General features: G+C 48.8%; 1 pseudogene; it reads right to left on the bottom strand.

The window, feature by feature from the left end:
- Nucleotides 1-9,725: 9,725 nt before the first annotated feature.
- Nucleotides 9,726-23,371, bottom strand: LOC123089879 (aspartic proteinase nepenthesin-1-like; annotated as a pseudogene).
- Between the last annotated feature and the right edge of the window lie 691 nt (nucleotides 23,372-24,062).

The raw sequence follows: 24,062 nt of genomic DNA, 5'->3' as shown, positions 1-24,062 counted from the left end.
TGCTAGTTGTATATTCTGCAAACCTGGTTATGTTAGTGGTAATGATCTAAGCTCTTAGACGGTTATATTAAGTGTTGACTACCATGTTGAGTAATGACTAGTTAGTGTACTATGGGTAATGAAGCTAGGACGATGTGATGTTTGATCTTGTGATGATGATGCTTTCATGGGGCAAGAAGCAAATCTTCCAAGGGTATATATGTAAATTGTTCAATGAATTGATCATGTCCCTTCTCCTCAGATATAACACACCAGGTGATATAGGAGCAACGTAACATCCCATTGACAAGAGCACTGGCTATCCCCCCTCCCCCCCAACAAGGCAGTGGAGTTGATTAAAATGAATTTCAGCCTTCTTGAAAAGTCATCCTTTGGTTTGTACATAGTTGCTCTTTTTTGTCATCTTATTGCACTCATAATATAGTTTTTTTTGAAAACAAACAATTAATGACACCAAATTGGGTTGGCCGGTACAGAAATGAAAGATCAACCCTGGCCGCCGGTGTCGGCATTGCAATTCGTGGGGGTGAAGAAGACCCTGCCAACGGCAAGGTCGTAGACGAAGCGTGTGCCCAATTGATGCATCGCGCTGATGATGGTGATGTGCATGCTCGGTGACATGGTGAGGTAGATGTCTTGCTCCCGCGCAATGAATAGCTTAGGCCAACTCCAACACTAGACCCCAAATCGTCTGACTTTGTCCATTTGGGGCAAAACATGGCCCAATGGGAGTACCCAAATGGACAAAATTGTCTTTTGGTGTCCTCTTTTGTTCGTCCCGACCCCAAACCTGGATTAAATCTGGGCCACAAAATGCGTCTGGACAGATAAAAACAGACGCTCTCCTCTTCCCCTTTTGTACGCTCGTGTCCGCCCCTGGCCCACATATTAGCCATCCATACACGGATCCTTCTGCGAGACCGCGACCTCATCACTCTCGTTGTTCACCGCGCCTGTCGCCCATCGCCATCATACTCCTCCCTTTGCGACCTGCTCTCGCAGGGGAGTCTGACGAGGTCACTGCGCTTGCCGCCGTCCTCCTGCCTCTGTGATCTGCTCGCGCGGGAGCGCTTCGGGCACCTCCTGGCGTGCGACCTGGCCACCACCTTCCCGCCAGCGCCGTTCCTCGTTGCTGTGTTCAACGAGGCCATCCCCTGGAACCACTGGACCGTGCGCGGGTGCCGGGAGCCGCGAGACTAGCGTAGGGACGGGGAGAGGCGGACCATGAGAGGGGACGACGCGCACTTCGACAGCACATGTCGTCCCAGTGGTGAACGAGTCAAACCCATTGTGTGACTACATCACGGGAACGAGACGACACCCTCTAAGTCATGGTACTCATAACTCGCCATGTTGTCAGCTCCAAGCCAGAGTGCCTCTATGTCATGCTCAACACCGACCCTGGCGCGCTCGGGAGCATGAGCAGGAGCACCAGCGGCAGCTACGAGGGGGCGGGCCGGTCAGGGGATCTGGTCGCAGCGACAGCAACGATGAGGAGAAGAAGGCCAGGGCAAGGCCTGGAAGCGAGCGGCTCACCATGGCTGCACCGGGCGAGGAATGGGGGAGGGTCGAGGTCGTCGTGCTGGGGCCTGGGGGGCGACGAGGCCCAGTCGACGACTTCTCGTCCGCTCCTAGGTGTTGTGCTTTGGGTGGAGATGCGTTGAAAAACCGTTCGCACCCCCAGACGCCGCCTCTTTCATGACCCATACAGACAAATATCCGCATCCGTTTGGAGTCTAGCGTTAGAGTTGGCCTTATTTGGTGAGCGCACGAGGTCCTGGTCGAACTGCAGTATCACCGTCGGCAACTGCGAGATTCGTGAAGTAAGTATAACCAGAACCAGTAGTAGCTACTGACTAGAACTTCACCTGCAGAAAAAAGCTACTGGCTAGAACTAAACTAGCTAAAGCCTATGACATATAAATGATTTACATTTGACAACACAAAAGCACACTATTGCGGCATAGGACTAAACAAGCAGCGAAAGAAACAAAAGAAGAAGAAATTAGACAGAGGAGAAGAAATCTACTGGCATGCAGGGGAGCCTCGGCTGCCTCGGGCGATGGGCGACAACTAGGCGGTGACGGATCCAACAAGCACTAAGGGCCTGTGAGACAAGCTGCCCATCTCCCTGTGCTCGCTCCCTCGATGGGCGTCGATCTCAGAGTCTCGGATAGTGTGGTAGCGACCGGAGGGGTCCCGAGGTCTGCACGGTGTGGCGGCGTCCGGAGACCGGCATGTTGGGGAGCTCCACGCCATCGGATGGCCTTGCCGTTCGATGGCTAGGTCGTGGAGAGAGGGTGCGGCCGTGCGGGCTGCCTCCATGCCTCGCTAGTCGCTACAAAGCTCATGCGCGTGATGGGGAGCTCCTAGTCAGTGCTTCGAGTGCTGGTTGCCGTACCGGCACTCACGCATGCTACTGTGGGTTCGCCCATTAGCAAGGCGCGTGCATTACTCGATCGGTCGACAGCAGGATCAATCCTCGCTAGCTCGGTTCCGCTATATTTCATCGTTTAACCCTGTCGACCGTGGACTTCGCAAAAATTGATTTTTTATCCAATTTGGGAAATAGTTCACAAATTTGAAACAAGTTCATCGAATTTGGAAAAAAAATTCAAATTTGGAAAAACGAATAATTTTGAAAATAAGCTCATCAAATTTGAAAAAAAATCAATTTTGAAAAGAGTTTGTTCAAAATGTTTAAGAAAGTTCATAAATTTGAAAAAAAAATATCGAAAAACAATTCATGGGTTTTTGAAAATTGTTTGTCAATTTTGGAGAAAAAGTTCTTCAATTTAAAATTACGCATATGAGAAAAAATAAATAGGAAAATGAAAAATTAAAAGAAAAATGAAAAAGAAAAGAACGGTGGATCAGAGAAAGAATAAAAGAAAGAAAGAATTATAACTGTGAGATGTCTCTAGTGGTTAGCGCGGCGCGCTGTGAACGTACAGGTCTTTAGAGCATCTTCAGCCGTTGGCACCCACAAGAGGCATAAAAATCGCCCTGGGGGTGAGCCGGCGGTATAATCGGCTCTGGGGCTGTTGGGCACCCAGCCGTCGCCCCCAGACGCCGATGTCGGCCCATTTTTTGGCCCACTTTCGGCGCAAAATGACCCGATATGGGCGCGATTGGCCCATATTCGGCGTGGTTCGGCGTCAATTCTCAACATTAATATTTTTTTATCACATAGTTCGTTATAGAAAATCAATAGAAATCAAATAGTTCAACAAAATAGTTCAACAATAAATAGTTCAATATAAAATTATATAGTTTAACAAATAAAAACTCATATTTCATCACAATGGAGCTAGGCGTCTGTCACGCCCAATATGCGACGCTATCCAAAAGGAATTCGAAGGTCCCACCAAGGATAGACCCGCATATTGAAACACTTTTGCAAGGTGGATATCATTACATCAACATTACATAATAGATGGGGATACATACAAAAGGCATACAATGCCACATGAATACAACATCACAATACATGAGAACAACGTCCAACTACGGATGAATCACAAACAGAAACTCAAACGACATCCTCCCTGCTAGCCCAGACTGCCGACCTGGAACCTATCCCCTGATCGAAGAAGAAGCAGAAGAAGAACTCCATAACAAGCAAACATCGCTCCCGCGTCAGGATCATCGCAAAACCTGTACCTGCAACTATTGTTATAGTAATCTGTGAGCCACGAGGACTCAGCAATCCCATTATCATGGGTATCAAGACTAGCAAAGCTTAATGGGGAAGGAAGGGGTAAAGTGGTGAGGTTGCAGCAGCGACTAAGCGTATATGGTGGCTAACATACGCAAATGAGAGCGAGAAGAGAAACAATGGAACGGTCGTGAAGGTAGCAAAGATCAAGAAGTGATCCTGAACTCCTACTTACGTCAAACATAACCCAGAAACCGCGTTCACTTCCCGGACTCCGTCGAGAAGAGACCATCACGGCTACACACACGGTTGATGCGTTTTAATTCGGATCTGGTGTCAAGTTATCTACAACCGGACATTAACAAATTCCCATCTGCCTATAACCGCAGGCACGGCTTTCGAAAGTTTATACCCTGCAGGGGTGTCCCAACTTAGCCCATGATAAGCTCTCACGATCAACAAAGGATATACCTTCTCCCAGGAAGACCCGATCAGACTCAGAATCCTGGTTTACAAGACATTTCGACAATGGTAAAACAAGACCAGCAAAGCCGCCCGATGCGCCGACAATCCCGATAGGAGCTGCACATATCTCGTTCTCAGGGCAACACCGGATAGGTCAGCCTACGAGTAAAACAAAACCTCGAGTTGCCCCGAGGTGGCCCCGTAGTCTGTCCGGTTCGGACCAACACTTAGACAAGCACTGGCCCCGGGGGGGGGGGGGCTAAAATAAAGATGACCCTGGAGAGAGCGACTCCCAAGGGAAAAGTAGGTGGTGGTGAGGCAAATGGTAAAACCAATGTTAGGCCTTGCTGGAGGAGTTTTATTCAAAGCGAACTGTCAAGGGGGTCCCATAAATCACCCAACCGCGTAAGGAACGCAAAATCCGGGAACATAACACCGGTATGACGGAAACTAGGGCGGCAAGAGTGGAACAAAACACCAGGCATAAGTCCGAGTCTTCCACCATTTACCAAGTATATAGATGCATTAATAATATAAGAGATATTGTGATATCCCAACCAAAATCCTGCCCAGCATGGAGCAATCTTCAACTTCACCTGCAACTAGCAATGCTATAAGAGGGGTTGAGCAAAGCAGTAACATAGCCAAACAACGGTTTGCATAGGAAAGGTGTCAAAGGTTAGAGGTTCATGGCAATTTGGGATGGCTTGATAAACAGGTGATAGGTAGAGCAGCATAACGATAGAACGAGACAACTAGCATAGCAATGATAGTAGTGAGATCCAGGGTAGCGGTCATCTTGCCTGAAATACCGCTAGGAAGAAGAACGAGTCCATGAAGAAGATGAACGGATGAAGCCGAACCAAGCATAGACGAACGAATCCTCACGATCGCAACGAAACAGGAACTATCGAAAAGAAGCACACAACAAGGTAAACACACCACACATGAACATGACATGATGCACAACAAGCATGATGCATGACAAATCTAGATGAAGCTACTCATGGCAAGGGATGATGCAAACAAGAGCAACACATCAAATCAAGTTTAAATGAGGCCGGAAGCAACATATAACAATTCCGGTAAGTCCTCATATGCAAATTTCGAAGTTGGTCCAGATCTGAATAAACCTTATGTTCAAGTTGTTAAAAAACAAGTTAAGATGCACCAAGATGATCTACACGAGATTCTAGTCAAGTTACATATAAAGTTCATTTAGTTCGGAGCTACGGCCTAGAAGATATGAGCAAAACCAATTAAACATGGCATTGATGCAAAATGCATACAAACATCAAACAAACACCTCAAAACATGGATGCAACATGATAATATGAAACTACATGCAATTCTAAGCAAGTTTCATATAGAGCACACTCAAAACGGAGCAACGGTTCAACACACACACACTAAACAAGTTATAGCAACAATCTGTCCAAAACAGCAACTAGGCATATTGCAAGCACCAAAACAACATGCTACAGCATCTCAACAAGAAAACAAAAGGCATGGGCATGATGTACAGGTAAAGCATAACAAAACATGAACACTGAGCTATCTCCAAAAAACACTAGAATATGCTCAAACACACATGTCAAGATTGCAAATGATAATAGTTTCAGACTTGGCAGAAAATAATACCAGGTTGCAATATTTAGTGCTATCAAACAACATGTTACAGAAACTTATCATGGCCAAAAAAGGCATGGCATGAATCTACTAAATACATAGAACAAAAGTCCCTTACTGACCATGAGCCAAAAAGAATCAGAAGATATGATGGCACCCATGTAAACATAGCAAGTTATATGACAGATTCATACATGGCAGGAACAACGATAAGTAAGTATGTTGGTGAGCTTGAATCACTCACTACAGAGCAATACATGGCATGGTAAGGCAATCAACAGTAAGAAGACAGGTTTGTGAAGCTAAGCATGGCAAGATCAAGTTCATAGAGTGCATGGATCACTAGCAACAATCATGGCAACCTTGAACTTCATGTTAACAGGCTGACAGCAACATCATTTAGCAACTTTGGAGCAAGATATGAACAATCTACAGCATGCTATAAATGCAACCAGGGGCATGGATGGATAGCTCATAACCATATGTTCAAAACATCCTTACTGAAGTATCTCAAAATATGCATGGATCTCTCTGTAGCATCATGTTTACATGGCATCAAAATAACAGCAGAACAGGGACAAATCAGCAACATTACGAAGCCTAGTTTGCATGCTTTTGCTAGTCACCACATTGATCACAAAAATACATGGTAAGCACCTCTGTAAATAAGACATAGCATAGATCAAAACACATGTAGACATCAACCTCATAGGATGCACACATGAAACATGGCAAAAATGACAAATGAGCATGTTATAACAGTTTCAGCAGATTAACATCACATAGCACTCTTGCAACGAAGATTCAGGCATCAAGATGAGCTCAAATGAACATAATGCAATGGAATGAAATGAAGTACTCATTGAGGCGAACAATTTGACATATTACACGCACGAAACAGAGCGGTATGCTTGGAGATATGATGCGATGAACATGGCATGAATATGTTATGAACTCTGGGGACTTAGTCGTTTTTCTGAAAAAACAGGACGGGCGTTATATAGTAAAATGTGCACGGGCGGGTTTTGAGGGTGGCTCACCATGGGCCAAGGCCCAGGTTGGCTGTCGAAGCTGGGCTGCAGGGAGGCGCTGGGCCGACCTGCTCGCTGGGCCGTGGTGCGGGGCCCACGTGGACGAGGTCAATGGCGCAGAGAGGATCGCGGTGAGGGGGGCTATTATATAGGTAGAGGGAGCTAGGAGAGTCCAAATGGGGAGCGGTTTTCGGCCACGCGATCGTGATCGAACGAACGAGAGCATGGAGGGGAGTTAGATGGGTTTTGGGCCACTTTGGAGGGGTGTTGGGCTACAAAGAGGAGGAGGCCTTTACGGTTACCCGGTTAACCGTTGGAGTATCAAACGGACTCCAAATGGCACGAAACTTGACAGGCGGTCTACCGATGCTATACCAAGGCCGCTTGGCAAACCTCGAGCCATTCCGAGAAAGTTTAACACCCACTCACAACAGGAGACAAAAGGGGAACGCCGGAGGGCATAGGAGTGCCGGATCGCAAAATGGACAACGGGGAAAATGCTCGGATGCATGAGACGAACACGTATGCAATGCAAAGCACATGATGACATGATAAAATGCAACATGCAAGCAAATGGCATGGCAAAGACGGCGAATAACTGGCGGACACCTGGCGCATCGGATCCGGGGCGTTACAGCGTCGCCCTTGATCCTCCATAGGTGCTCCACCAGATCCTGCTGCAGTTGTTGATGCACCTGTGGGTCTCGGATCTCCTGACGCATACTGAGGTAGGCAGTCCAGGTTGCCAGTAGCTGGTGCTCAACTTGGGCAAGAGGACCCTGCCTGTAGTATGGTTCAGTGTCAAACACTAGCTCTTCCTGCTCGCTCTTAATGATTGCAAGATGACACAACAAATCATGATCCCCCACATTTAATCTTTCGATCAGGTCTGAGCAGGGTACCGGACAACAAAAATCGAGATTGGAGCACACCAAATGCTCGCTCGACATCCTTCCTGAAAGACTCCTGAACCTTGGCAAAGTGGGACTTCTTGCCTCCTGGCACAACGTTTGAGATAGTCTTCACAAATGTCAACCATCTCGGATAGATGCCATCAGCTAGGTAGTACCCCTTGTTGTAGTGCCGCCGATTGACCTCGAAGTTCACCGGAGGAGAATGACCTTCAACAAGCTTGGCAAAGACAGGGGAGCATTGCAGGACACTGATGTCATTGTGAGTTCCTGGCATCCCAAAGAAAGAGTGCCAAATCCAGAGGTCCTGTGTGGCCACTGCCTCAAGTACCATAGTGCAACCGCCTTTGGCACCTTTGTACAACCCCTGCCAAGCAAATGGACAGTTCTTCCATTTCCAATGCATGCAGTCGATACTTCCAAGCATCCCAGGAAATCCTCTTGTTGCATTCTGTGCTAGGATCCGAGCAATGTCTCCAGCATTGGGTGATCACAAGTATTGTGGTCCAAACACTGCCACCACTGCCCTGCAGAACTTGTAGAAACACTCAATGGTCATGGACTCGGCCATGCGCCCATAGTCGTCGAGTGAATCACCAGGAGCTCCATATGCAAGCATCCTCATAGCTGTCATGCACTTTTGAATTGAGGTGAATGCAAGTGTGCGAGTGCAATCCTTCTTGCACTTGAAGTAGCTGTCGAACCCCTGGATGGAATTCACAATCGTGAGGAAAAGCTTTCGGCTCATCTGATAGCGACGTCGAAATGTTTTATCGCTGTGCAATGGAGCGTCGGCGAAGTAGTCAGAGTAGAGCATGCAGTAGCCTTCCACACGATGCCAGTTCTTTGTTCACCCGCCCCGCCGCCGAGCCACCTCACCGCGGCTTTTCATTGCTCGCGAGCAGGCCGGCGAGGGCGGCGAGCACCATGAGATGCTCTTGCACCTGGACGTCGGCTTCGGCTTCCTCCTCCAGCAATGCAGCGAGCGCCTCCTCGTCGTCTGAGTCCATCACCGGCCCAGGCAGACAAATCGCTGAACACCTTGCGGGCGTGTTGGGCGCACACCCCGCCGGTGTACTGCCCCTGCGCGGCCGGAACGCCAAAAAAATCGCCCGGACGGCGGTGGAGAGGCTGCCGCGGCAAAACCTCTTCTCTTTTCCGGCAGGGAATGGCCTATGTAGCTGCGGTTGGTGATGCGTGGCGCCGGGATTGGCAGGGTGGTGGCCAAGCGCGGGGGGGGGGGGGGGGGGGATGGGAGGCGAATTTGGACGGTCGGCTTGACTTTTCGCCTGACAGTGTGGCCCCAGGTGTGCTTTTCCCTTGCGCCGGAGCCACCGAGCGCCCCCCAGTGCGCCGGGTTTGGCCTGCGATCATCGAGCCCAAAAACGGGCCGAGCCAGCGGAATTCAGCATCTTGGGGGCGCGACTGGAGCGTTTTTTGGCGCCGACGCGTAAAAAGTCGCCTAGGGGGGCTGTTGGGGGCGCGACTGGAGTTGCTCTTAGTTCCCTACGTCACCGATGCACCATGTTTTGCACTTTAAACAGATAAAGGAAAAACACAAGATGGACCGACCTAGCTCGCAGAACAGGGTGTGTGCTTCAGGCGCCTGTTTGCAGGGCATCCCAAGCGCCAAATAGGAACCACCCGCGCGATGTATGCATAATTAATAGGCTTACATGGGCCGGATGGCCTGCTTTTTCTGGGCTGGGCCTGTAGATTCTTAGTAGTAAAATACAATTTTTGTGATTTGGACGGTAGGCTCGAGCCTATAGAAGGCTCACCGGTAGATTCGCCACTGCCTCAGATATAACGTACCAGGTGATCCAGAAGCAGTGTAACATCCCATTAACGGGAGCACTCACTATTTTCCCCTCCACACGGCAACAGAGTCGATTAAAAATGAATTTCAGACCTCTTGCAAAGTCATTCTTTGGTTTGTAGATATTTGCTCTTTTTGTTAGCTTATTACACTCATAATATTGTTTATTCTTTTCAAAACCAAATTGGGTTGTCCGCTACAAAAACAAAAGATCAACCCTGGCCATCGGTGTCGGTATTGCAGTTCTCGGGGGCGAAGTAGACTCTGCTAGCAGCGAGGTCATAGACGAAGTGCGTATCCAGTTGCTGTATCGCACCGATGATGGTGATGTGCGAGTTCGGTGACACGGTGAGGCAGATGTCTTGCCCCTGCGATATGAACAACTTTTTCGGGGAGAGCACGAGGTGCAGCGTCACCGTCGGCAACCGCGAGAGGATGGCGCGGGTCACGCAGAAGCAAAGGCCAAAGTTGGTGCGGGGCACGCGCGTCACCCCGATTCTCCTGCCGTGTTCCGCTAGGGCGTGTTCCAGGATGTCGTACGCAACCTTGACCATCACACCCCAAGGCGTCCCGGAGTCGATCATGCACCCGCTGTGCCACCTGCCGTCGTCGAGCTGTCGGCGCCTGAACGCCTCCGCCAGGTTGCCACCCAACCGCGTCTCAGCGACGCTGATGCCGATGAGGTTGACGAAGTAGGAGCTATCGTCGGGCTAGAGCATCCTGGTGCTCCTCATGTGCCTTGTGTCCACCTGGATGTCGTTGCCAAACCGGAGGAAGCCGTGTTGGTTTGCCGACCCGGGCACGAAGAGGCAATAGGAGAAGCGATGCAAGCCGTCGGGTACGTCTTACCCAGGCCAAAGATGCCAGCAACCACCCCATGGCTCTTGAAACTCGCGGTGGTGTGCGCGCAACCAACGATGACGGCAGGAATGACCGCCAAGATGGCGCCATGGCCGAAGGCCGTGAAGGATAGGGTCTCTATGCCTAGCACCCCACACGCCTGCGAGCCACCGGGGCGGGTGGGGGTGGTATGAAACCTACACACATTGTGCCCTGGCGACGAGCAAATGTGGTTCGAGGGTGCGACTGGGTGGAACGACGACGAGGTCGCCGGGTTAAAGGGTGGCGGCACCTGCTGAAATGGGTGTTGGATCGTCACGCACTGCATCCACGTCAGGCTGCTAGTCATCTCCATCGCGAGGGTGTACGTGCGGCGGTCATGGCCCATCCCGATGTTGGTGGCGATGGTGTACCTCCCTTGGAAAGGGTGCACGTGCGGCCGAAGCACGTTGGCAACATGCACAACTGGCTCGTTCAGGTGCAGGAAGCCATCGCTGTTGACGTGGATGGTACTGTTCCAGCTGGGGCTGGGGACCAGACGCAAGCTGAAGCAACCACTGCCGCCTGGTATGCCATCGTCAACGGCGACGGCGACGGCGACGGCAACGACGACAGGGTGAAGGAGTGCCGCAAGCAATAGAGGGAGGATAAGAGCGTGCGAGGTGAGCTCCATAGATGGTATCTGTCGCAGCAATGCACACAAACTGTGGCTGCCTAATTTGTTGGCTTGGGCTGTCACGCCCAATATGCGACCCTATCCAAAAGGAACTCGAAGGTCCCACCAAGGATAGACCCGCATATTGAAACGCTTTTGCAAGGTGGATATCATTACATCAACATTACATAATATATGGGGATACATACAAAAGGCATACAAAGCCACACGAATACAACATCACATCATACATAAGAGCAACATCCGACTATGGATGAAATATAAATAGAAACTCAAACGACATCCACCCTGCTAGCCCAGGCTGCCGACCTGGAACCTATCCCGTGATCGAAGAAGAAGCAGAAGCAGAACTCCAAAACAAGCTATCATCGCTCTCGCGTCATGATCATCGCAAAACCTGTACCTGCAACTGTTGTTGTAGTAATCTGTGAGCCACGAGGACTCAGCAATCCCATTACCATGGGTATCAAGACTAGCAAAGCTTAATGGGAAAGGAAGGGGTAAAGTGGTGAGGTTGCAGCAGGGACTAAGCATATATGGTGGGTAACATATGCAAATAAGAGCGAGAAGAGAACAAGCGGAACGGTCGTGAAGCTAGCAATGATCAAGAAGTGATCCTGAACTCCTACTTACGTCAAACATAACACAGAAACCACGTTCACTTCCCGGACTCCGCCGAAAAGAGACCATCACAGCTACACACGCGGTTGATGCGTTTTAATTCGGATCAGGTGTCAAGTTATCTACAACCGGACATTAACAAATTCCCATCTGCCTATAATCGCAGGCACGGCTTTCGAAAGATTATACCCTGCAGGGGTGTCCCAACTTAGCCCATGATAAGCTCTCGCGATCAACGAAGGATATACCATCTCCCAAGAAGACCCGATCAGACTCGGAATCCCGGTTTACAAGACATTTCGACAATGGTAAAACAAGACCAGCAAAGCCGCCCGGATGTGCCGACAAATCCCGATAGGAGCTGCACATATCTCGTTCTCAGGGCACACCGGATTGTCCAAACTTCCAGTAGGCCAGCCCAGAGTTGCCCCTGGTGGCCACCGGCGGTTGACAGGTTGGACCAACACTCACGAAGAGCACTGGCCCGGGGGGGGGGGGTAAAATAAAGATGACCCTCGAGAGAGCGACTCCCAAGGGAAAAGTAGGTGGTGGTGAGGCAAATGGTAAAACCAAGGTTGGGCCTTGCTGGAGGAGTTTTATTCAAAGCAAACTGTCAAGGGGGTCCCATAAATCACCCGACCGCGTAAGGAACGCAAAATCCGGGAACATAACACCGGTATGATGGAAACTAGGGCGGCAAGAGTGGAACAAAGCACCAGGCAAAAGGCCGAGTCTTCCACCCTTTACCAAGTATATAGATGCATTAAATAATATAAGAGATATTGTGATATCCCAACCAAAATCCTGTCCACCATGGAGAAATCTTCAACTTCACCTGCAACTAGCAACGCTATAAGAGGGCTGAGAAAAGCGGTAACATAGCCAATCAATGGTTTGCTAGGAGGGGTGTCAAAGGTTAGAGGTTCATGGCAATTTGGGAGGCTTGAAGAGCAAATGATAGGTAACGCAGCGTAGTGATAGAACGAAGCAACAAGCATAGCAATGATAGTAGTGAGATCCAGGGTAGCGGTCTTCTTGCCTGAAATCCCGCAAGGAAGAAGAACGAGTCCATGAAGAAGACGAACGGATGAAGCCGAACCAAGTGTAGACGAACGAATCCTCACGATCGCAACGAAACAGGAACTATCGAAAAGAAGCACACAACATAGTAAACACACCACACGTGAACATGACATGATGCACACACAAGCATGATGCATGATAAAACTACATGAAGCTACTCATGTCAAGATATGATGCAAACAAGAACAACACATCAAGGCAAGTTTAAATGAGGCCGGGAACAACATATAACAATTCCGGTAAGTCCTCATATGCATATTTCGAAATTGGTCCAGATCTGAATAAGCCTTATGTTCAAGTTGTTAAATAGCAAGTTAAGATGCACAAAGATGATCTACACGAGATTCTAGTCAAGTTACATATAAAGTTCATTTAGTTCGGAGCTACGGCCTAGAAGATATGAGCAAAGAAAGTTAAACATGGCATTGATGCAAAATGCATACAAACATCAAGCAAACACCTCAAAACAAGGATGCACCATGATAATATGAAACTACATGCAAAATCAAGCACGTTTCATATAGAGCACACTCAAAACGGAGCAACGGTGCAACACATACACTCTATACAAGTTATAGCAACAATCTGTCCATAACAGCAACTAGGCATCTTGCAAGCACCAAAACAACATGCTACAGGACCTCAACAAGAAAACAAAAGGCATGGACATGATGTATAGGTAAAGCATAACAAAACATGAACACTGAGCTATCTCCAGAAATCACTAGAACATGCTCAAACACACATGGCAAGATTGCAAATAATAACAGTTCAGACTTTAGCAGAAATAACATCAGGTTGCAATGTTTAGAGCTATCAAACAACATGTTACATGAACTTATCATGGCAAACAAAGGCATGGCATGAATCTACTAATTGCATAGAACAAAAGTCCCTTACTGACCATGAGCCAAAAAGGATCAGAAGATATGATGGCACCCATGTAAACATAGCAAGTTATATGACAGATTCAAACATGGCAGGAGCAACGATAAGTAGGCATGTTGGTGAGCTTGAACCACTCACCACAGAGCAAAACATGGCATGGCAAGGCAACCAACAGTAAGAATACATGTTTATGAAGCAAAGCATGTCAAGAGCAAGTTCATAGGGTGCATGGATCACTAGCAACAATCATGGCAACATTGAATTTCATGTTAACAGGCTGACATCAACATCATTTAGCAACTTTGGAGCAAGATATGAACAATCTACGGCAAGCTATAAATGCAACCAGGGGCATGGATGGATAGAGCATAACCATATGTTCAAAACATCCTTACTGAAGTATCTCAAAATAAGCATGGATCTCTCTGTAGCATCAAGTTTACATGGCATAAAAATAACAGCAGAACAGGGACTGAAATCAGCAACATCACGAGGCCTAGTTTACATGCTTGTGCTAGTCACCACATTGATCACAAAAATACATGGTAAGCACCTCTGTAAATAAGACATAGCATAGATCAAAACACATGTAGACATCAACCTCATAGGATGCACACATCAATCATGGCAAAAATGACAAAAGAGCATTTTCTGTTAACAGACAGCAGACAACATCATGAAGCACTCTTGCAACGATGATTCAGGCATCAAGATGAGCTCAAATGAACACGATGCAATGGAATGAAATGAAGTACTCGTTGAGGCGAACAATTTGGCATATTACACGCACAAAACGAGCAGTATGCAGCAAGTTATGATGCGATGAACATGGCTAAAAAAATAGCAGAAAATGACTTAGACGAAAACGAGGTCAACCTCCAGTTTTGCACGGACTTCGAAGATCGTCGGAGAACTCGCCGGAGATGTCAGGGACGGTGCCGGGGAGGCCGAAACAGGACGGGGAAGGGGCGTATCCGGGCGCTCCTGCTCGGATCTGACCGGGGCGACGCCGGAGACGGCCGGCGAGCTCGTCGGAGGAGCTGGGGGTGCGTGTTCCTGCCGGCGTGGAGGGAGAGGCGCGGCCGGGCGAAGGAGCTCGGCCGGACGGGGTGCAGGGCGCGGCGACCTCGGGCGGGGTCGCCCGCGGGTGGCGGCGGTGGGAACGACGCCACGGGGGCCCGGGCGGAGGAGGGGCGGCGCTCGGGGCCGGGCACGGCCTCCGGCGAGGGGGTCGGCGAGTCAGCGGCGGGGAACCCAGGCGGCGGCCGGCGAGGGCTGCGCGGCGGCGGCGGGAAGCCGGGGCGAGGCGCGGAGGCGGCACCGGGTGGCGATGGGACGGCCGGCGGCGGCGGCGCGCGGGCCGCGCGGGCCCCGGATAGGCTCGGGCGGGCCGCGGCGCGGAGGGACGGCGGCGGGCCACGTGGCGCTCACGAGTTGGCTGCGGCGGCGGGGCGGACATGTCCGGCTGCGGCCGGACGTGTCCGGGGGCGGCGGGGGGAAGAGGACTAGGGTTTCGGGGGGAATAGACCGCGAATTTCGGGAGAGGGGCTATTTATATAGGTAGAGGGAGCTAGGAGAGTCCAAATGAGGCACGGTTTTCGGCCACGCGATCGTGATCGAATGACCGAGAGCATGGAGGGGAGTTAGATGGGTTTTGGGCCACTTTTGAGGGGTGTTGGGCTGCAAAGAGAAGGGGGTTTTGCGGTTACCCGGTTAACCGTTGGAGTACCAAACGACCTCCAAATGGCACGAAACTTGACAGGCGGTCCGGTGCTATACTAATGCTGCTTGGCAAACCTCGGGCCATTCCGAGAAAGTTTAACACCCGCTCACAACGAGAGACAAAAGGGGGACGCCGGAGGGCATAGGAGTGCCGGATTGCAAAACGGACAACGGGGAAAATGCTCGGATGCATGAGACGAACATGTATGCAAAATGGGATGCACATGATGACATGATAAAATGCAACACGCAAGCAAATGACATGGAAACGACAACTGACGGACACCTGGCGGATCGAATCCGGGGCGTTACAACACTCCTCCACTAACAAGAGATCTCGTGCCGAGATCTTAGGACCGAGACGGAAGGGAAAAAGGGATGAGGTGAAACAAGAACTCAAGAAGAAGAGAGGAACGACGAGAATGACGAGAATTGAAAGCTCACGGACTCAGATAGACTATGAAACCACTCCGGTTAGAACGATATAAGAAACGAATAAGACTGAAAGGATTTAGGCATCACTCCGGTTAAAACATGGAGGAATAGAAGGCGAACTTAAGAAGATGGAATGAAACTTGATGAACTCTTGAAGAATGAATTAAATCATGAAGAACCACCATGACGAACTCCGGTACAAAAAGGATGACAAGATAAAATGAAGGATGAAAGAATATATGAGCGTTGCGATGATTTAGATGGAGGTTCCGACGAGATGGCCGAGGAAAATTTGAACTCCGCAAAAGAAAAGATGAAAAACACTTGGAGCTAGAATTTATTCCTCACGAACAAACTCCAAAGGAAGGGATTACTCACTTGGATGAAGTAAGAATAAGATTCATTGTATGCTCATCCTTCATCAAATTAAATTGATGACAAGCAATGGATTTTGCATACTACTTATTCTTCTTGAAAAAGAATTGAGAATTGACATATCACAAACTTGAGAAAGTCTTCATGAACCACCGGTAGGATTGGAAAGAACGAAAGAATTAATATGATAACCAAAGGAAAGGAGTCTGAAGGAACCACCGTGAGAATTCGAAAATGACTGATGAAAGAATCACCAGGAAGAATTAGGAGAACCAAAATGTTTGAGGGGATTTAGATGCAAAAGAACGAAGAGACAACGAGCTGATTAACGACCATTTGAATGAAGCACCGGGATAATTAGATAACGGTAGCTGGAATGTGAGGACGAAGAATCCTTCTGGAACAACGGCCTCTGGTGAAAAGAAATGGAAAACAACTTCTGACATACTCCGGATGAGTAAGAAAAGAATATCTGACCAATGGAATAATTCAAGAGGATAGCATGACACTAGAACCACAAATATTCGAGAGAACGGACAAGATTTAGAGGAAAAACTCTTCTTCAATCTTCAAATGATGACGAGAAACACCACCAAAATTACTGAGATACTCCGGGAGAATAAAAACAAAGAGGTTGAGCCAACAATGAAAAGAGTTTGAACGAGATCTTGGAGAAGGCATGTGACTGATGAAATTCATTCTTACGTCACACTTGAAAAGAATTGAGAATAACTCCGGGGGAATTAGAAGAGTCAGGTAAGATCCTGGGAAAAGACCTGTGGGTTAGGGCCCACTGAAGAGATAACACCGTTGAAAAGGATTGTTGAACAGATAGATGATGCACCATAACAATTGAAATATTTTAATGAGGTGACAGCCTCGAATTAATTGGAACACAGACGAATCTCATGAGATATCTTGAACACTCCGGAAGGATAAACTGGCGAGAGGCGAACGAGCAGGGAAAACACTTGATCCAAGGAAAAGAATGTAATCAACACCGAATACTTGAATTGGGTCCACCGGAAAAAATGAAGAATGTCGAACGAAACGAGAATTCACCAGTTGAAACAATTGACGAAAGACTGAAGAGGCTCCGTACGAATGAAATTGATGCTCGAAAAAGACTCAGGCTCCAGGAAGAAGAGGGTGGGAGGGCGAGAAAACAAAGGCAACTTGGAAGGGGAAACCGACGAATATCTTGAAGAGAAAGCACCAGTTGAAATCATTAGGGAAAGAAAGCAAAGACTTCGCACGAGTAGAATAGATGCTCAATTATGGACTCCGGTTCCGAGAAGGAAAAGGGGTGGTCAGGTGGGAAAAACAAGGACAACTTCGGACAGGGAAAACAACGTCGTGGAGGAAGAACTAAGGATTGATCTCGCGAAAGACAAAGAGGTTTGAGTCAACTTGACGAGAGATGCACCGGATCAAAAGAGCTGAGAACCAACGATCGGAAAACCAACTGTGTGAACCTAAAGAAAAATTTGAAGGGGAAGAGGAGTGATTCAAAACACCTATGTCAAGATTCCTTACCAGAGCGATGAAGGGGCTGAGTAAAAAGAATTCCTACTCTCCGATATAACTAGACTCAGAAAACAGTTTTCTTCTAGACTCAACAACGGCCAAACTACACGATCAATCAAGGGGGGCTCCTAAGGTCGGTCGAGGCTCTGATACCAACTTGTCACGCCCAATATGCGACCCTATCCAAAAGGAACTCGAAGGTCCCACCAAGGATAGACCCGCATATTGAAACACTTTTGCAAGGTGGATATCATTACATCAACATTACATAATATATGGGGATACATACAAAAGGCATACAAAGCCACACGAATACAACATCGCATCATACATAAGAGCAACATCCAACTACGGATGAAATATAAACAGAAACTCAAATGACATCCACCCTGCTAGCCCAGGCTGCCGACCTGGAACCTATCCCCTGATCGAAGAAGAAGCAGAAGCAGAACTCCAAAACAAGCAATCATCGCTCTCGCGTCATGATCATCCCAAAACCTGTACCTGCAACTGTTGTTGTAGTAATCTGTGAGCCACGAGGACTCAACAATCCCATTACCATGGGTATCAAGACTAGCAAAGCTTAATGGGAAAGGAAGGGGTAAAGTGGTGAGGTTGCAGCAGCGACTAAGCATATATGGTGGCTCACATACGCAAATAAGAGCGAGAAGAGAACAAGCGGAACGGTCGTGAAGCTAGCAATGATCAATAAGTGATCCTGAACTCCTAGTTACGTCAAACATAACACAGAAACCACGTTCACTTCCCAGACTCCGCCGAAAAGAGACCATCACGGCTACACACGCAGTTGATGCGTTTTAATTCAGATCAGGTGTCAAGTTATCTACAACCAGACATTAACAAATTCCCATCTGCCTATAACCGCAGGCACGACTTTCAAAACATTATACCCTGCAGGGTGTCCCAACTTAGCCCATGATAAGCTCTCGCGATCAACGAAGGATATACCTTCTCCCAAGAAGACCCGATCAGACTCGGAATCCCGGTTTACAAGACATTTCGACAATGGTAAAACAAGACCAGCAAAGCCGCCCAGATGTGCCGACAAATCCCGATAGGAGCTGCACATATCTCGTTCTCAGGGCACACCGGATTGTCCAAACTTCCGGTAGGCCAGCCCAGAGTTGCCCCTGGTGGCCATCGGCGGTTGACAGTTTGGACCAACACTTACGACGAGCACTGGCCCGGGGGGGGGGTACAATAAAGATGACCCTCGAGAGAGCAACTCCCAAGGGAAAAGTAGGTGGTGGTGAGGCAAATGGTAAAACCAAGGTTGGGCCTTGCTGGAGGAGTTTTATTCAAAGCGAACTGTCAAGCGGGTCCCATAAATCACCCGATCGCGTAAGGAACGCAAAATCCAGGAACATAACACCAGTATGACGGAAACTAGGGCGGCAAGAGTGGAACAAAACACCAGGCAAAAGGCCGAGTCTTCCACCCTTACCAAGTATATAGATGCATTAAATAATATAAGAGATATTGTGATATCCCAACCAAAATCCTGTCCACCATGGAGAAATCTTCAACTTCACCTGCAACTAGCAACGCTATAAGAGGGCTGAGCAAAGCGGTAACATAGCCAATCAATGGTTTGCTAGGAGGGGTGTCAAAGGTTAGAGGTTCATGGCAATTTGGGAGGCTTGAAGAGCAAATGATAGGTAACGCAGCGTAGTGATAGAACGAAGCAACTAGCATAGCAATGATAGTAGTGAGATCCAGGGTAGCGGTCATCTTGCCTGAAATCCCGCAAGGAAGAAGAACGAGTCCATGAAGAAGACGAACGGATGAAGCCGAACCAAGTGTAGACGAACGAATCCTCACGATCGCAACGAAACAAGAACTATCGAAAAGAAGCACACAACATAGTAAACACACCACACATGAACATGACATGATGCACACACAAGCATGATGCATGATAAAACTACATGAAGATACTCATGGCAAGAGATGATGCAAACAAGAACAACACATCAAGGCAAGTTTAAATAAGGCCGGGAACAACATATAACAATTCCGGTAAGTCCTCATATGCATATTTCGAAATTGGTCCAGATCTGAATAAGCCTTATGTTCAAGTTGTTAAACAGCAAGTTAAGATGCACAAAGTTGATCTACACGAGATTCTAGTCAAGTTACATATAAAGTTCATTTAGTTCGGAGCTACGGCCTAGAAGATATGAGCAAAGCAAGTTAAACATCAAGCAAACACCTCAAAACAAGGATGCAACATGATAATATGAAACTAAATGCAAAATCAAGCAAGTTTCATATAGAGTACACTGAAAACGGAGCAACGGCGCAACACATACACTCTATACAAGTTATAGCAACAATCTGTCCATAACAGCAACTAGGCATCTTGCAAGCACCAAAACAACATGCTACAGGACCTCAACAAGAAAACAAAAGGCATGGACATGATGTACAGGTAAAGCATAACAAAACATGAACACTGAGCTATCTCCAGAAATCACTAGAACATGCTCAAACACACATGGCAAGATTGCAAATAATAACAGTTCAGACTTTAGTAGAAATAACATCAGGTTGCAATGTTTAGAGCTATCAAACAACGTGTTACAGGAACTTATCATGGCAAACAAAGGCATGGCATGAATCTACTAATTGAATAGAACAAAAGTCCCTTACTGACCATGAGCCAAAAAGGATCAGAAGATATGATGGCACCCATGTAAACATAGCAAGTTATATGACAGATTCAAACATGGCAGGAGCAACGATAAGTAGGCATGTTGGTGAGCTTGAACCACTCACCACAGAGCAAAACATGGCATGGAAAGGCAACCAACAGTAAGAATACATGTTTATGAAGCAAAGCATGTCAAGAGCAAGTTCATAGGGTGCATGGATCACTAGCAACAATCATGGCAACATTGAACTTCATGTTAACAGGCTGACAGCAACATCATTTAGCAACTTTGGAGCAAGATATGAACAATCTACGACAAGCTATAAATGCAACCAGGGGCATGGATGGATAGAGCATAACCATATGTTCAAAACATCCTTACTGAAGTATCTCAAAATAAGCATGGATCTCTCTGTAGCATCAAGTTTACATGGCATAAAAATAACAGCAGAACAGGGACTGAAATCAGCAACATCACGAGGCCTAGTTTACATGCTTGTGCTAGTCACCACATTGATCACAAAAATTCATGGTAAGAACCTCTGTAAATAAGACATAGCATAGATCAAAACACATGTAGACATCAACCTCATAGGATGCACACATCAATCATGGCAAAAATGACAAAAGAGCATGTTCTGTTAACAGGCAACAGACAACATCATGAAGCACTCTTGCAACGATGATTCAGGCATCAAGATGAGCTCAAATGAACATGATGCAATGGAATGAAATGAACTACTCGTTGAGACGAACAATTTGGCATATTACACGCACAAAACGATGCAGTATGCAGCAAGTTACGATGTGATGAACATGTCTAAAAAATAGCAGAAAATGACTTGGACGAAAATGGGGTCAACCTCCAGTTTTGCACGGACTTCGAAGATCGTCGGAGAACTCGCCGGAGATGTCAGGGACGGTGCCGGGGAGGTCGAAACGGGACGGGGAAGGGGCGGATCCGGGCGCTCCTGCCCGGATCTGACCGGGGCGACGCCGGAGACGGCCGGCGAGCTCGTCGGAGGAGCTCGGGGCGCGTGCTCCTGCCGGCGTGGAGGGAGAGGCGCGGCCGGGCGGAGGAGCTCGGCCGGACGAGGCGTAGGGCGCAGCGACCTCGGGCGGGGTTGCCCGCGGGTGGCGGCGGTGGGGAACGGCGCCACGGGGGCCCGGGCGGAGGAGGGGCGGCGCTCGGGGCCGGGCACGGCCTCCGGCGAGGGGGTCGGCGAGTCGGCGGCGGGGAACCCAGGCGGCGGCCGGCGAGGGCTGCGCGGCGGCGGCGGGAAGCCGGGGCATGGCGCGGAGGCGGCACCGGGTGGCGATGGGACGGGCGGCGGCGGCGGCGCGGAGGGACGGCGGCGGGCCACGTGGCGCGCACGGGTTGGCTGCGGCGGTGGGGCGGACATGTCTGGCTGCGGCCGAACGTGTCCGGTGGCGGCGGGGGGAAGAGGACTAGGGTTTCGGGGGGAATAGACCGCGAATTTCGGGAGAGGGGCTATTTATATAGGTAGAGGGAGCTAGGAGAGTCCAAATGAGGCACGGTTTTTGGCCACGCGATCGTGATTGAACGACCGAGAGCATGGAGGGGAGTTAGATGGGTTTTGGGCCACTTTTGAGGGGTGTTGGGCTGCAAAGAGAAGGGGGGTTTTGCGGTTACCCGGTTAACCGTTGGAGTACCAAACGACCTCCAAATGGCACGAAACTTGCAGGCGGTCTACCGGTGCTATACCAAGGCCGCTTGGCAAACCTCGGGCCATTCCGAGAAAGTTTAACACCCGCTCACAACGAGAGACAAAAGGGGGACGCCGGAGGGCATAGGAGTGCCGGATTGCAAAACGGACAATGGGGAAAATGCTCGGATGCATGAGACGAATATGTATGCAAAATGGGATGCACATGATGACATGATAAAATGCAACACGCAAGCAAATGACATGGCAACGACGGCAAATAACTGACGGACACCTGGCGCATCGAATCCGGGGCGTTACACGGGCACACAATAGTGAGCATGCTTTTATCTCTCTCGAGACAGGAGATGAACTACCGGAGATGGTTTTGGCTGCATTTACTATGAACCAAAAACCCTTTGTTCAGATTTGCGTATCCCTTGTACACTTCATATAGAGAAGGGTTTGATTGCATTTAATGTGAATTAAAAAAAATCCAAGGTTGAGATTCACGTACCTTGCAACCCTCCATGTAAATATGGGTATGGCTGCATTTATTACGATTCAAAAATCCCTTGTTGAGATCTTCGTATCTCTTCCACAGGCCATGTACAGAGGAGGACTTTCCCGCATTTATTATGAATCGATAATTGCTTGTTGAGTATCCTTTGCACACTTTCATGTACTATGAATTAATTTATGTCATCTCTTTAACACAGGTAGGCACACAAAAGGCCCGAGAAGGTTTCATAGTTCAAAGCAACCACATTGCAAAAGCACAAACAAGAACGCAAATAGAAAGGAAATTACAACCTAGTCCTAACATTTTCAGGGATGGCCCTAATCTCATAATATAAAACGTAATTGGGTCCAAATTGCAGCTCCAGCGCAAGTCAGCCTTGTTGTCACTGTAGACGACACCACTTGCAACAATATGACCGCCACCACCGCATCGGAAGCAACTACACATGCCAGGGAAAACATAAGTGGCCACCACACCGTCTCTACACTGCCTCCCTTTCGGTAGATGGGCCGGGAGGGAGCTGACAAGATGCCAAAGCTTCATCAGGCCACCCTTCGGCCAGAGTATTTGCCGGAAAGGCGATGAAAGAATGCCATCAAACATTGTGCGGGCGCCAAGGCTCCATCGCAAACATTGAAGAAGGATCACTAGCACCCAATCGACAGGATCCCGACCTCAATGTCATCCCATTGTTTGTCCCCATGAGTGCGATGGCGACTCAAGAACGAGCCAAAGGAGTAGTCAGTCCACCAGATCAAGGAGGCATGCAAAATTATTAGTGATGACTCCAGTGTTACATCCACCGACAAGTTCAAGCCCCAGGCCATGGAGCACCACAATCAGAAGGACAACAACCGCTAGCCACCACACGCTTGTCTAGTACGGCGGTGGCACGCTCCAGTTTGGCATGAAGCCAAACGTCACTAAGGTAGGCAACCTAGATGGCTAGACCTACTACTATGTACATGGACCCCCTATGCACTTCTCCCTCCTCTGCTCCCAGCCGGCGCTGTAGTCAGAAAAGAAACACTACTAGGGAAAACCTTATACACAGCATATTAGCAGTAGTGCTGGACAAAAATGGGCGCTACTGCTACTTAGTAGTAGCGTGTTTAAATAAATCGCGCTACTGCTAAAGTAGTAGCGCGTGATAGAAAAATGCACTACTGCTATGTTTGTACTGGGCGCAGATGGCTAGCCCCCCTTAGCAGTACTGCTTATCGGTAACTAGCGCTACTACTACGTCCCATAGCAGCAGCGCGTCTCTAGAAAACGCGCTACTACTTACTTACCTTATCCTACACGCGCCCGACCCTCTCACTCACTCTCGCCCGCGCCGGTTCCGTCGTCTGTTGCCGCCGCGCTGCTCCTTCACCGAGGTAATCCTTCCGTCCCTCCTCCTCCCTCCTCCCCCCTCCTCCTCCGGCCGCTCTCCTCCCACCGTCCCTCCCTCCTCCTCCTCCGGCCGCCCCCTTCCTCCTCCTCCTCCGTCCGCCCCTCCCCCTCCTCCCCCCGCCC

The sequence above is a fragment of the Triticum aestivum genome, chromosome 4B, assembly GCF_018294505.1.
Source record: "Triticum aestivum cultivar Chinese Spring chromosome 4B, IWGSC CS RefSeq v2.1, whole genome shotgun sequence".
Taxonomy (NCBI): domain Eukaryota; kingdom Viridiplantae; phylum Streptophyta; class Magnoliopsida; order Poales; family Poaceae; genus Triticum; species Triticum aestivum.
The sequence above is the reverse complement of the archived record's forward strand: the minus strand, read 5'-3'. Positions and strand labels throughout refer to the sequence as shown.